This window comes from Triturus cristatus, chromosome 1_1 (genome assembly GCF_964204655.1).
Source record: "Triturus cristatus chromosome 1_1, aTriCri1.1, whole genome shotgun sequence".
Taxonomy (NCBI): domain Eukaryota; kingdom Metazoa; phylum Chordata; class Amphibia; order Caudata; family Salamandridae; genus Triturus; species Triturus cristatus.
In genome coordinates, this window is record NC_140579.1 from 443009040 (window position 1) to 443023702 (window position 14663).

General features: G+C 56.9%; 1 protein-coding gene across 2 annotated transcripts in view; it reads right to left on the bottom strand.

Moving 5' to 3' along the window:
• Positions 1 to 14663, bottom strand: part of LOC146870411 (uncharacterized) — a 1711658-nt gene that overhangs the window by 91643 nt on the left and 1605352 nt on the right. The gene's annotated exons all lie outside the window — the stretch shown is intronic.

The following is a 14663-nucleotide window of genomic DNA, read 5'->3' on the forward strand; positions in this document are numbered from 1 at the left end:
GAAGCGCAGCCTTAACAGCACCCTGTGTGTCTGAAGCGCAGCCCTAACAGCGCCCTGCGTGTCTGAAGCGCAGCCATACCAGCTCCCTTTGTCTGAAGCGCAGCCATAACAGCGTCCTGTGTGTCTGATGCGCAGCCATAACAGCGCCCTTTGTCTGAAGCGCAGCCATAACAGCGCCCTTTGTCTGAAATGCAGCATTAACAGCGCCCTTTGTGTCTGAAGCGCAGCCATAACAGCACACTGTGTGTCTGGAGAGCAGCCCTAACAGCGCCCTGTGTGTCTGGAGCGCAGCCATAACAGCGCCCTGTGTGTCTGAAGCGCAGCCATAACAGCGCCCTTTGTGTCTGAAGTGCAGCCATAACAGCGCTCTTTGTGTCTGAAGCACAGCCATAACAGCGCCCTTTGTCTGAAGCGCAGCCATAACAGCGACCTGTGTGTCTGAAGCGCAGCCATAACAGCGCCCTTTGTCTGAAGCACATCCATAACAGCACTCTTTGTGTCTGAAGTGCAGCCATAACGGTGCCCTTTTGCGCCCTGTGTGTCTGAAGCGCAGCCATAACAGCGCCCTGTGTGCCTGAAGCGCAGCCATAACAGCACCCTGTGTCTGAAGCGCAGCCTTAACAGCGCCCTGTGTGTCTGAAGCGCAGCCCTAACAGCGCCCTGCAAGTCTGAAGCGCAGCCATACCAGCACCCTTTGTCTGAAGCGCAGCCATAACAGCGTCCTGTGTGTCTGATGCGCAGCCATAACAGCGCCCTTTGTCTGAAGCGCAGCCATAACAGCGCCCTTTGTCTGAAACGCAGCATTAACAGCGCCCTTTGTGTCTGAAGCGCAGCCATAACAGCACCCTGTGTCTGAAGCGCAGCCTTAACAGTGCCCTGTGTGTCTGAAGTGCAGCCCTAACAGCGCCCTGTGTGTCTGAAGTGCAGCCATAACAGCGCCCTGTGTCTCAAGCGCAGCCTTAACAGCGCCCTGTGTGTCTGAAGCGCAGCCCTAACAGTGCCCTGTGTGTCTGAAGCGCAGCCATAACAGCGCCCTGTGTCTGAAGCGCAGCCTTAACAGTGCCCTGTGTGTCTGAAGCGCAGACCTAACAGCATCCTGTGCGTCTGAAGAGCAGCCATAACAGCGCCCTGTGTGTCTGAAGCGCAGCCCTAACAGCGCCCTGTGTGTCTGAAGCGCAGCCCTACCAGCGCCCTGTGTGTCTGAAGTGCAGCCATAACAGCACCCTGTGTGTCTGAAGTGCAGCCATAACAGCGCCCTTTGTGTCTGAAGTGCAGCCATAACAGCACCCTGTGTGTCTGAAGCGCAGCCATAACAGCGCCCTTTGTGTCTGAAGTGCAGTCATAACAGCGCCCTTTGTGTCTGAATCGCAGCCATAACAGCGCCCTTTGTCTGAAGCGCAGCCATAACAGCGCGCTGTGTGTATGAAGTGCAGCCATAACAGCGCCCTTTGTCTGAAGCACAGCCATAACAGAGCCCTTTGTCTGAAGCGCAGCCATAACAGCGCCCTTTGTGTCTGAAGTGCAGCCATAACAGCGCCCTTTTGCGCCGTCTGTGTCTGAAGCGCAGCCCTACCAGCATCCTGTGTGTCAGAAGCGCAGCCATAACAGCGCCCTTTGTCTGAAGTGCAGCCTTAACAGCGCCCTGTGTGTCTGAAGTGCAGCCCTAACAGCGCCCTGTGTGTCTGAAGCGCAGCCCTAACAGTGCCCTGTGTGTCTGAAGCACAGCCATAACAGCGCCCTGTGTGTCTGAAGCGCAGCCCTAACAGCGCCCTTTGTGTCTGAAGCACAGCCCTAACAGCGCCCTGTGTGTCTGAAGCTCAGCCATAACAGCGCCCTTTGTGTCAGAAGCGCAGCCCTAACAGCGCCCTGTGTGTCTGAAGCGCAGTCATAACAGCGCCCTTTGTGTCTGAAGCGCAACCCTAACAGCATCCTGTGTGTCTGAAGAGCAGCCCTAACAGCGCCCTGTGTGTCTGAAGCATAGCCCTAACAGCGCCCTGTGTGTCTGAAGCCTAGCCATAACAGCACCCTGTGTGTCTGAAGCGCAGCCATAACAGCGCCCTTTGTCTGAAGTGCAGCCATAACAGCGCCCTCTGTGTCTGAAGCGCAGCCATAACAGCGCCCTTTGTCTGGAGCGAAGCCATAACAGCGCCCTTTGTCTGAAGCGCAGCCATAACAGCGCCCTTTGTGTCTCAAGCGCAGCCATAACAGCGCCCTGTGTCTGAAGTGCAGCCTTAACAGCGCCCTGTGTGTCTGAAGCGCAGCCCTAACAGCGCCCTGTGTGTCTGAAGCACAGCCCTAACAGTGCCCTGTGTGCCTGAAGCGCAGTCATAACAGCTCCCTGTGTCAGAAGCGCAGCCATAACAGCGCCCTGTGTGTCTGAAGCGCAGCCTTAACAGCGCCCTGTGTGTCTGCAGCGCAGCCCTAACAGCGCCCTGTGTGTCTGAAGCGCAGCCCTAACAGTACCCTGTGTGTCTGAAGTGCAGCCATAACAGCGCCCTATGTGTCTGAAGCGCAGCCATACCAGCGCCCTTTGTCTGAAGCGCAGCCATAACAGCGTCCTGTGTGTCTGATGCGCAGCCATAACAGCGCCCTTTGTCTGAAGCGCAGCCCTACCAGCGCCCTGTGTGTCTGAAGTGCAGCCATAACAGCACCCTGTGTGTCTGAAGCGCAGCCATAACAGCGCCCTTTGTGTCTGAAGTGCAGTCATAACAGCGCCCTTTGTGTCTGAATCGCAGCCATAACAGCGCCCTTTGTCTGAAGCGCAGCCATAACAGCGCGCTGTGTGTATGAAGTGCAGCCATAACAGCGCCCTTTGTCTGAAGCACAGCCATAACAGCGCCCTTTGTCTGAAGCGCAGCCATAACAGCGCCCTTTGTGTCTGAAGTGCAGCCATAACAGCGCCCTTTTGCGCCGTCTGTGTCTGAAGCGCAGCCCTACCAGCATCCTGTGTGTCAGAAGCGCAGCCATAACAGCGCCCTTTGTCTGAAGTGCAGCCTTAACAGCGCCCTGTGTGTCTGAAGTGCAGCCCTAACAGCGCCCTGTGTGTCTGAAGCGCAGCCCTAACAGTGCCCTGTGTGTCTGAAGCACAGCCATAACAGCGCCCTGTGTGTCTGAAGCGCAGCCCTAACAGCGCCCTTTGTGTCTGAAGCACAGCCCTAACAGCGCCCTGTGTGACTGAAGCTCAGCCATAACAGCGCCCTTTGTGTCAGAAGCGCAGCCCTAACAGCGCCCTGTGTGTCTGAAGCGCAGTCATAACAGCGCCCTTTGTGTCTGAAGCGCAACCCTAACAGCATCCTGTGTGTCTGAAGAGCAGCCCTAACAGCGCCCTGTGTGTCTGAAGCATAGCCCTAACAGCGCCCTGTGTGTCTGAAGCCTAGCCATAACAGCACCCTGTGTGTCTGAAGCGCAGCCATAACAGCGCCCTTTGTCTGAAGTGCAGCCATAACAGCGCCCTCTGTGTCTGAAGCGCAGCCATAACAGCGCCCTTTGTCTGGAGCGAAGCCATAACAGCGCCCTTTGTCTGAAGCGCAGCCATAACAGCGCCCTTTGTGTCTCAAGCGCAGCCATAACAGCGCCCTGTGTCTGAAGTGCAGCCTTAATAGCGCCCTGTGTGTCTGAAGCGCAGCCCTAACAGCGCCCTGTGTGTCTGAAGCGCAGCCCTAACAGTGCCCTGTGTGCCTGAAGCGCAGTCATAACAGCTCCCTGTGTCAGAAGCGCAGCCATAACAGCGCCCTGTGTGTCTGAAGCGCAGCCTTAACAGCGCCCTGTGTGTCTGCAGCGCAGCCCTAACAGCGCCCTGTGTGTCTGAAGCGCAGCCCTAACAGTGCCCTGTGTGTCTGAAGTGCAGCCATAACAGCGCCCTATGTGTCTGAAGCGCAGCCATACCAGCGCCCTTTGTCTGAAGCGCAGCCATAACAGCGTCCTGTGTGTCTGATGCGCAGCCATAACAGCGCCCTTTGTCTGAAGCGCAGCCATAACAGCGCCCTTTGTCTGAAACGCAGCATTAACAGCGCCCTTTGTGTCTGAAGCGCAGCCATAACAGCACCCTGTGTGTCTGGAGAGCAGCCCTAACAGCGCCCTGTGTGTCTGGAGCGCAGCCATAACAGCGCCCTGTGTGTCTGAAGCGCAGCCATAACAGCGCCCTTTGTGTCTGAAGTGCAGCCATAACAGCACTCTTTGTGTCTGAAGCGCAGCCATAACAGCGCCCTTTGTCTGAAGCGCAGCCATAACAGCGACCTGTGTGTCTGAAGCGCAGCCATAACAGCGCCCTTTGTCTGAAGCACAGCCATAACAGCACCCATTGTGTCTGAAGTGCAGCCATAACGGTGCCCTTTTGCGCCCTGTGTGTCTGAAGCGCAGCCATAACAGCGCCCTGTGTGCCTGAAGCGCAGCCATAACAGCGCCCTGTGTCTGAAGCGCAGCCTTAACAGCACCCTGTGTGTCTGAAGCGCAGCCCTAACAGCGCCCTGCGTGTCTGAAGCGCAGCCATACCAGCTCCCTTTGTCTGAAGCGCAGCCATAACAGCGTCCTGTGTGTCTGATGCGCAGCCATAACAGCGCCCTTTGTCTGAAGCGCAGCCATAACAGCGCCCTTTGTCTGAAACGCAGCATTAACAGCGCCCTTTGTGTCTGAAGCGCAGCCATAACAGCACACTGTGTGTCTGGAGAGCAGCCCTAACAGCGCCCTGTGTGTCTGGAGCGCAGCCATAACAGCGCCCTGTGTGTCTGAAGCGCAGCCATAACAGCGCCCTTTGTGTCTGAAGTGCAGCCATAACAGCGCTCTTTGTGTCTGAAGCACAGCCATAACAGCGCCCTTTGTCTGAAGCGCAGCCATAACAGCGACCTGTGTGTCTGAAGCGCAGCCATAACAGCGCCCTTTGTCTGAAGCACATCCATAACAGCACTCTTTGTGTCTGAAGTGCAGCCATAACGGTGCCCTTTTGCGCCCTGTGTGTCTGAAGCGCAGCCATAACAGCGCCCTGTGTGCCTGAAGCGCAGCCATAACAGCACCCTGTGTCTGAAGCGCAGCCTTAACAGCGCCCTGTGTGTCTGAAGCGCAGCCCTAACAGCGCCCTGCAAGTCTGAAGCGCAGCCATACCAGCACCCTTTGTCTGAAGCGCAGCCATAACAGCGTCCTGTGTGTCTGATGCGCAGCCATAACAGCGCCCTTTGTCTGAAGCGCAGCCATAACAGCGCCCTTTGTCTGAAACGCAGCATTAACAGCGCCCTTTGTGTCTGAAGCGCAGCCATAACAGCACCCTGTGTCTGAAGCGCAGCCTTAACAGTGCCCTGTGTGTCTGAAGTGCAGCCCTAACAGCGCCCTGTGTGTCTGAAGTGCAGCCATAACAGCGCCCTGTGTCTCAAGCGCAGCCTTAACAGCGCCCTGTGTGTCTGAAGCGCAGCCCTAACAGTGCCCTGTGTGTCTGAAGCGCAGCCATAACAGCGCCCTGTGTCTGAAGCGCAGCCTTAACAGTGCCCTGTGTGTCTGAAGCGCAGACCTAACAGCATCCTGTGCGTCTGAAGAGCAGCCATAACAGCGCCCTGTGTGTCTGAAGCGCAGCCCTAACAGCGCCCTGTGTGTCTGAAGCGCAGCCCTACCAGCGCCCTGTGTGTCTGAAGTGCAGCCATAACAGCACCCTGTGTGTCTGAAGTGCAGCCATAACAGCGCCCTTTGTGTCTGAAGTGCAGCCATAACAGCACCCTGTGTGTCTGAAGCGCAGCCATAACAGCGCCCTTTGTGTCTGAAGTGCAGTCATAACAGCGCCCTTTGTGTCTGAATCGCAGCCATAACAGCGCCCTTTGTCTGAAGCGCAGCCATAACAGCGCGCTGTGTGTATGAAGAGCAGCCATAACAGCGCCCTTTGTCTGAAGCACAGCCATAACAGAGCCCTTTGTCTGAAGCGCAGCCATAACAGCGCCCTTTGTGTCTGAAGTGCAGCCATAACAGCGCCCTTTTGCGCCGTCTGTGTCTGAAGCGCAGCCCTACCAGCATCCTGTGTGTCAGAAGCGCAGCCATAACAGCGCCCTTTGTCTGAAGTGCAGCCTTAACAGCGCCCTGTGTGTCTGAAGTGCAGCCCTAACAGCGCCCTGTGTGTCTGAAGCGCAGCCCTAACAGTGCCCTGTGTGTCTGAAGCACAGCCATAACAGCGCCCTGTGTGTCTGAAGCGCAGCCCTAACAGCGCCCTTTGTGTCTGAAGCACAGCCCTAACAGCGCCCTGTGTGTCTGAAGCTCAGCCATAACAGCGCCCTTTGTGTCAGAAGCGCAGCCCTAACAGCGCCCTGTGTGTCTGAAGCGCAGTCATAACAGCGCCCTTTGTGTCTGAAGCGCAACCCTAACAGCATCCTGTGTGTCTGAAGAGCAGCCCTAACAGCGCCCTGTGTGTCTGAAGCATAGCCCTAACAGCGCCCTGTGTGTCTGAAGCCTAGCCATAACAGCACCCTGTGTGTCTGAAGCGCAGCCATAACAGCGCCCTTTGTCTGAAGTGCAGCCATAACAGCGCCCTCTGTGTCTGAAGCGCAGCCATAACAGCGCCCTTTGTCTGGAGCGAAGCCATAACAGCGCCCTTTGTCTGAAGCGCAGCCATAACAGCGCCCTTTGTGTCTCAAGCGCAGCCATAACAGCGCCCTGTGTCTGAAGTGCAGCCTTAACAGCGCCCTGTGTGTCTGAAGCGCAGCCCTAACAGCGCCCTGTGTGTCTGAAGCGCAGCCCTAACAGTGCCCTGTGTGCCTGAAGCGCAGTCATAACAGCTCCCTGTGTCAGAAGCGCAGCCATAACAGCGCCCTGTGTGTCTGAAGCGCAGCCTTAACAGCGCCCTGTGTGTCTGCAGCGCAGCCCTAACAGCGCCCTGTGTGTCTGAAGCGCAGCCCTAACAGTACCCTGTGTGTCTGAAGTGCAGCCATAACAGCGCCCTATGTGTCTGAAGCGCAGCCATTCCAGCGCCCTTTGTCTGAAGCGCAGCCATAACAGCGTCCTGTGTGTCTGATGCGCAGCCATAACAGCGCCCTTTGTCTGAAGCGCAGCCATAACAGCGCCCTTTGTCTGAAACGCAGCATTAACAGCGCCCTTTGTGTCTGAAGCGCAGCCATAACAGCACCCTGTGTGTCTGGAGAGCAGCCCTAACAGCGCCCTGTGTGTCTGGAGCGCAGCCATAACAGCGCCCTGTGTGTCTGAAGCGCAGCCATAACAGCGCCCTTTGTGTCTGAAGTGCAGCCATAACAGCACTCTTTGTGTCTGAAGCGCAGCCATAACAGCGCCCTTTGTCTGAAGCGCAGCCATAACAGCGACCTGTGTGTCTGAAGCGCAGCCATAACAGCGCCCTTTGTCTGAAGCACAGCCATAACAGCACCCATTGTGTCTGAAGTGCAGCCATAACGGTGCCCTTTTGCGCCCTGTGTGTCTGAAGCGCAGCCATAACAGCGCCCTGTGTGCCTGAAGCGCAGCCATAACAGCGCCCTGTGTCTGAAGCGCAGCCTTAACAGCACCCTGTGTGTCTGAAGCGCAGCCCTAACAGCGCCCTGCGTGTCTGAAGCGCAGCCATACCAGCTCCCTTTGTCTGAAGTGCAGCCATAACAGCGTCCTGTGTGTCTGATGCGCAGCCATAACAGCGCCCTTTGTCTGAAGCGCAGCCATAACAGCGCCCTTTGTCTGAAACGCAGCATTAACAGCGCCCTTTGTGTCTGAAGCGCAGCCATAACAGCACACTGTGTGTCTGGAGAGCAGCCCTAACAGCGCCCTGTGTGTCTGGAGCGCAGCCATAACAGCACCCTGTGTGTCTGAAGCGCAGCCATAACAGCGCCCTTTGTGTCTGAAGTGCAGCCATAACAGCGCTCTTTGTGTCTGAAGCACAGCCATAACAGCGCCCTTTGTCTGAAGCGCAGCCATAACAGCGACCTGTGTGTCTGAAGCGCAGCCATAACAGCGCCCTTTGTCTGAAGCACATCCATAACAGCACTCTTTGTGTCTGAAGTGCAGCCATAACGGTGCCCTTTTGCACCCTGTGTGTCTGAAGCGCAGCCATAACAGCGCCCTGTGTGCCTGAAGCGCAGCCATAACAGCACCCTGTGTCTGAAGCGCAGCCTTAACAGCGCCGTGTGTCTGAAGCGCAGCCCTAACAGCGCCCTGCAAGTCTGAAGCGCAGCCATACCAGCACCCTTTGTCTGAAGCGCAGCCATAACAGCGTCCTGTGTGTCTGATGCGCAGCCATAACAGCGCCCTTTGTCTGAAGCGCAGCCATAACAGCGCCCTTTGTCTGAAACGCAGCATTAACAGCGCCCTTTGTGTCTGAAGCGCAGCCATAACAGCACCCTGTGTCTGAAGCGCAGCCTTAACAGTGCCCTGAGTGTCTGAAGTGCAGCCCTAACAGCGCCCTGTGTGTCTGAAGTGCAGCCATAACAGCGCCCTGTGTCTCAAGCGCAGCCTTAACAGCGCCCTGTGTGTCTGAAGCGCAGCCCTAACAGTGCCCTGTGTGTCTGAAGCGCAGCCATAACAGCGCCCTGTGTCTGAAGCGCAGCCTTAACAGTGCCCTGTGTGTCTGAAGCGCAGACCTAACAGCATCCTGTGCGTCTGAAGAGCAGCCATAACAGCGCCCTGTGTGTCTGAAGCGCAGCCGTAACAGCGCCCTGTGTGTCTGAAGCGCAGCCCTACCAGCGCCCTGTGTGTCTGAAGTGCAGCCATAACAGCACCCTGTGTGTCTGAAGTGCAGCCATAACAGCGCCCTTTGTGTCTGAAGTGCAGTCATAACAGCGCCCTTTGTGTCTGAATTGCAGCCATAACAGCGCCCTTTGTCTGAAGCGCAGCCATAACAGCGCGCTGTGTGTATGAAGTGCAGCCATAACAGCGCCCTTTGTCTGAAGCACAGCCATAACAGCGCCCTTTGTCTGAAGCGCAGCCATAACAGCGCCCTTTGTGTCTGAAGTGCAGCCATAACAGCGCCCTTTTGCGCCGTCTGTGTCTGAAGCGCAGCCCTACCAGCGTCCTGTGTGTCAGAAGCGCAGCCATAACAGCACCCTTTGTCTGAAGTGCAGCCTTAACAGCGCCCTTTGTGTCTGAAGTGCAGCCCTAACAGCGCCCTGTGTGTCTGAAGCGCAGCCCTAACAGTGCCCTGTGTGTCTGAAGCACAGCCATAACAGCGCCCTGTGTGTCTGAAGCGCAGCCCTAACAGCGCCCTTTGTGTCTGAAGCACAGCCCTAACAGCGCCCTGTGTGTCTGAAGCTCAGCCATAACAGCGCCCTTTGTGTCAGAAGCGCAGCCCTAACAGCGCCCTGTGTGTCTGAAGCGCAGTCATAACAGCGCCCTTTGTGTCTGAAGCGCAACCCTAACAGCATCCTGTGTGTCTGAAGAGCAGCCCTAACAGCGCCCTGTGTGTCTGAAGCATAGCCCTAACAGCGCCCTGTGTGTCTGAAGCCTAGCCATAACAGCACCCTGTGTGTCTGAAGCGCAGCCATAACAGCGCCCTTTGTCTGAAGTGCAGCCATAACAGCGCCCTCTGTGTCTGAAGCGCAGCCATAACAGCGCCCTTTGTCTGGAGCGAAGCCATAACAGCGCCCTTTGTCTGAAGCGCAGCCATAACAGCGCCCTTTGTGTCTCAAGCGCAGCCATAACAGCGCCCTGTGTCTGAAGTGCAGCCTTAACAGCGCCCTGTGTGTCTGAAGCGCAGCCCTAACAGCGCCCTGTGTGTCTGAAGCGCAGCCCTAACAGTGCCCTGTGTGCCTGAAGCGCAGTCATAACAGCTCCCTGTGTCAGAAGCGCAGCCATAACAGCGCCCTGTGTGTCTGAAGCGCAGCCTTAACAGCGCCCTGTGTGTCTGCAGCGCAGCCCTAACAGCGCCCTGTGTGTCTGAAGCGCAGCCCTAACAGTGCCCTGTGTGTCTGAAGCGCAGCCATAACAGTGCCCTGTGTTTCTGAAGTGCAGCCCTAACAGTGCCCTGTGTGTCTGAAGTGCAGCCATAACAGCGCCCTATGTGTCTGAAGCGCAGCCATACAGCGCCCTGTGTGTCTGAAGTGCAGCCATAACAGCACCCTGTGTGTCTGAAGCGCAGCCATAACAGCGCCCTTTGTGTCTGAAGTGCAGCCATTACAGTGCCCTTTGTGTCTGAAGCGCAGCCATAACAGCGCCCTTTGTCTGAAGCGCAGCCATAACAGCGCCCTGTGTGTCTGAAACGCAGCCATAACAGCGCCCTGTGTCTGAAGCGCAGCCCTAACAGCGCCCTTTGTCTGAAGCGCAGCCATAACAGCGCCCTTTGTGTCTGAAGTGCAGCCATAACAGCGCCCTTTTGCGCCCTATGTCTGAAGCGCAGCCCTAACAGCGTCCTGTGTGTCTGAAGCGCAGCCATAACAGCGCCCTTTGTCTGAAGTGAAGCCTTAACAGCGCCCTGTGTGTCTGAAGCGCAGCCCTAACAGCGCCCTGTGTGTCTGAAGCGCAGCCCTAACAGTGCCCTGTGTGTCTGAAGCACAGCCATAACAGCGCCCTGTGTGTCTGAAGTGCAGCCCTAACAGTGCCCTGTGTGTCTGAAGCACAGCCATAACAGCGCCCTGTGTCTGAAGCGCAGCCATAACAGCGCCCTTTGTCTGAAGTGCAGCCTTAACAGCGCCCTGTGTGTCTGAAGCGCAGCCCTAACAGCGCCCTGTGTGTCTGAAGCGCAGCCCTAACAGTGCCCTGTGTGTCTGAAGCACAGCCATAACAGCGCCCTGTGTGTCTGAAGCGCAGCCCTAACAGCGCCCTTTGTGTCTGAAGCGCAGCCCTAACAGCGCCCTGTGTGTCTGAAGCGCAGCCATAACAGCGCCCTTTGTCTGAAGTGCAGCCATAACAGCGCCCTCTGTGTCTGATGTGCAGCCATAACAGCGCCCTGTGTGTCTAAAGCGCAGCAATAACAGCGCCCTGTGTGTCTGAAGCGCAGCCATAACAGCTCCCTGTGTGTCTGGAGAGCAGCCCTAACAGCGCCCTGTGTGTCTGGAGCACAGCCCTAACAGCGCTCTGTGTGTCTGAAGCGCAGCCATAACAGCGCCCTGTGTGTCTGAAGCGCAGCCATAACAGCGCCCTTTGTGTCTGAAGTGCAGCCATAACAGCACTCATTGTGTCTGAAGCGCAGCCATAACAGCGCCCTTTGTCTGAAGCGCAGCCATAACAGCAACCAGTGTGTCTGAAGCGCAGCCATAACAGCGCCCTTTGTCTGAAGCACAGCCATAACAGCACCCTTTGTGTCTGAAGTGCAGCCATAACGGTGCCCTTTTGCGCCCTGTGTGTCTGAAGCGCAGCCATAACAGCGCCCTGTGTGCCTGAAGCGCAGCCCTAACAGTGCCCTGTGTGTCTGAAGCGCAGCCATAACAGTGCCCTGTGTTTCTGAAGTGCAGCCCTAACAGTGCCCTGTGTGTCTGAAGTGCAGCCATAACAGCGCCCTATGTGTCTGAAGCGCAGCCATACAGCGCCCTGTGTGTCTGAAGTGCAGCCATAACAGCACCCTGTGTGTCTGAAGCGCAGCCATAACAGCGCCCTTTGTGTCTGAAGTGCAGCCATTACAGTGCCCTTTGTGTCTGAAGCGCAGCCATAACAGCGCCCTTTGTCTGAAGCGCAGCCATAACAGCGCCCTGTGTGTCTGAAACGCAGCCATAACAGCGCCCTGTGTCTGAAGCGCAGCCCTAACAGCGCCCTTTGTCTGAAGCGCAGCCATAACAGCGCCCTTTGTGTCTGAAGTGCAGCCATAACAGCGCCCTTTTGCGCCCTATGTCTGAAGCGCAGCCCTAACAGCGTCCTGTGTGTCTGAAGCGCAGCCATAACAGCGCCCTTTGTCTGAAGTGAAGCCTTAACAGCGCCCTGTGTGTCTGAAGCGCAGCCCTAACAGCGCCCTGTGTGTCTGAAGCGCAGCCCTAACAGTGCCCTGTGTGTCTGAAGCACAGCCATAACAGCGCCCTGTGTGTCTGAAGCGCAGCCCTAACAGTGCCCTGTGTGTCTGAAGCACAGCCATAACAGCGCCCTGTGTCTGAAGCGCAGCCATAACAGCGCCCTTTGTCTGAAGTGCAGCCTTAACAGCGCCCTGTGTGTCTGAAGCGCAGCCCTAACAGCGCCCTGTGTGTCTGAAGCGCAGCCCTAACAGTGCCCTGTGTGTCTGAAGCACAGCCATAACAGCGCCCTGTGTGTCTGAAGCGCAGCCCTAACAGCGCCCTTTGTGTCTGAAGCGCAGCCCTAACAGCGCCCTGTGTGTCTGAAGCGCAGCCATAACAGCGCCCTTTGTCTGAAGTGCAGCCATAACAGCGCCCTCTGTGTCTGATGTGCAGCCATAACAGCGCCCTGTGTGTCTAAAGCGCAGCAATAACAGCGCCCTGTGTGTCTGAAGCGCAGCCATAACAGCTCCCTGTGTGTCTGGAGAGCAGCCCTAACAGCGCCCTGTGTGTCTGGAGCACAGCCCTAACAGCGCTCTGTGTGTCTGAAGCGCAGCCATAACAGCGCCCTGTGTGTCTGAAGCGCAGCCATAACAGCGCCCTTTGTGTCTGAAGTGCAGCCATAACAGCACTCATTGTGTCTGAAGCGCAGCCATAACAGCGCCCTTTGTCTGAAGCGCAGCCATAACAGCGACCAGTGTGTCTGAAGCGCAGCCATAACAGCGCCCTTTGTCTGAAGCACAGCCATAACAGCACCCTTTGTGTCTGAAGTGCAGCCATAACGGTGCCCTTTTGCGCCCTGTGTGTCTGAAGCGCAGCCATAACAGCGCCCTGTGTGCCTGAAGCGCAGCCATAACAGCACCCTGTGTCTGAAGCGCAGCCTTAACAGCGCCCTGTGTGTCTGAAGCGCAGCCCTAACAGCGCCCTGCGTGTCTGAAGCACAGCCATACCAGCGCCCTTTGTCTGAAGCGCAGCCATAACAGCGTCCTGTGTGTCTGATGCGCAGCCATAACAGCGCCCTTTGTCTGAAGCGCAGCCATAACAGCGCCCTTTGTCTGAAACGCAGCATTAACAGCGCCCTTTGTGTCTGAAGCGCAGCCATAACAGCACCCTGTGTCTGAAGCGCAGCCTTAACAGTGCCCTGTGTGTCTGAAGCGCAGCCCTAACAGCACCCTGTGTGTCTGAAGTGCAGCCATAACAGCGCCCTGTGTCTCAAGCGCAGCCTTAACAGCGCCCTGTGTGTCTGAAGCACAGCCCTAACAGTGCCCTGTGTGTCTGAAGCGCAGCCATAACAGCGCCCTGTGTGTCTGAAGCGCAGCCTTAACAGTGCCCTGTGTGTCTGAAGCGCAGACCTAACAGCGTCCTGTGCGTCTGAAGAGCAGCCATAACAGCGCCCTGTGTGTCTGAAGCGCAGCCCTAACAGTGCCCTGTGTGTCTGAAGCGCAGCCCTGCCAGTGCCCTGTGTGTCTTAAGTGCAGCCATAACAGCACCCTGTGTGTCTGAAGCGCAGCCATAACAGCGCCCTTTGTGTCTGAAGTGCAGTCATAACAGCGCCCTTTGTGTCTGAAGCGCAGCCATAACAGCGCCCTTTGTCTGAAGCACAGCCATAACAGCGCGCTGTGTGTCTGAAGCGCAGCCATAACAGCGCCCTTTGTCTGAAGCACAGCCATAACAGCACCCTTTGTCTGAAGCACAGCCATAACAGCGCCCTTTGTCTGAAGTGCAGCCGTAACAGCGCCCTTTTGCGCCCTCTGTGTCTGAAGCGCAGCCCTAACAGCACCCTGTGTGCCTGAAGCGCAGCCATAACAGCGCCCTTTGTCTGAATCGCAGCCATAACAGCGCCCTGTGAGTCTGAAGTGCAGCCATGACAGCGCCCTTTGTGTCTGAAGCGCAGCCATATCAGCGCCCTGTGTGCCTGAATCGCAGCCATAACAGCGCCCTGTTAGTCTGAAGCGCAGCCATAACAGCGCCCTTTGTGTCTGAAGCGCAGCCATAATAGCGCCCTGTGTGTCTGAAGCGCAGCCATAACAGCACCCTGCGTGTCTGAAGCGCGTACATAACAGCGCCCTGTGTGTCTGAAGTGCAGCCATAACAGCACCCTGTGTCTGAAGCGCAGCCTTAACAGTGCCCTGTGTGTCTGAAGCGCAGACCTAACAGCGTCCTGTGCGTCTGAAGAGCAGCCATAACAGCGCCCTGTGTGTCTTTAGCGCAGCCCTAAAAGTGCCCTGTGTGTCTGAAGCGCAGCCCTACCAGTGCCCTGTGTGTCTGAAGTGCAGCCATAACAGCACCCTGTGTGTCTGAAGCGCAGCCATAACAGCGCCCTTTGTGTCTGAAGTGCAGTCATAACAGCGCCCTTTGTGTCTGAAGCGCAGCCATAACAGCGCCCTTTGTCTGAAGCACAGCCATAACAGCGCGCTGTGTGTCTGAAGCGCAGCCATAACAGCGCCCTTTGTCTGAAGCACAGCCATAACAGCGCCCTTTGTCTGAAGTGCAGCCATAACAGCACCCTTTTGCGCCCTCTGTGTCTGAAGCGCAGCCCTAACAGCGTCCTGTGTGTCTGAAGCGCAGCCATAACACCGCCCTTTGTCTGAAGCGCAGCCCTAACAGCACCCTGTGCGTCTGAAGCGCAGCCCTAACAGCACCCTGTGTGCCTGAAGCGCAGCCATAACAGCGCCCTTTGTGTCTGAATCGCAGCCATAACAGCGCCCTGTGAGTCTGAAGCGCAGCCATGACAGCGCCCTTTGTGTCTGAAGCGCAGCCATATCAGCGCCCTGTGTGCCTGAATCGCAG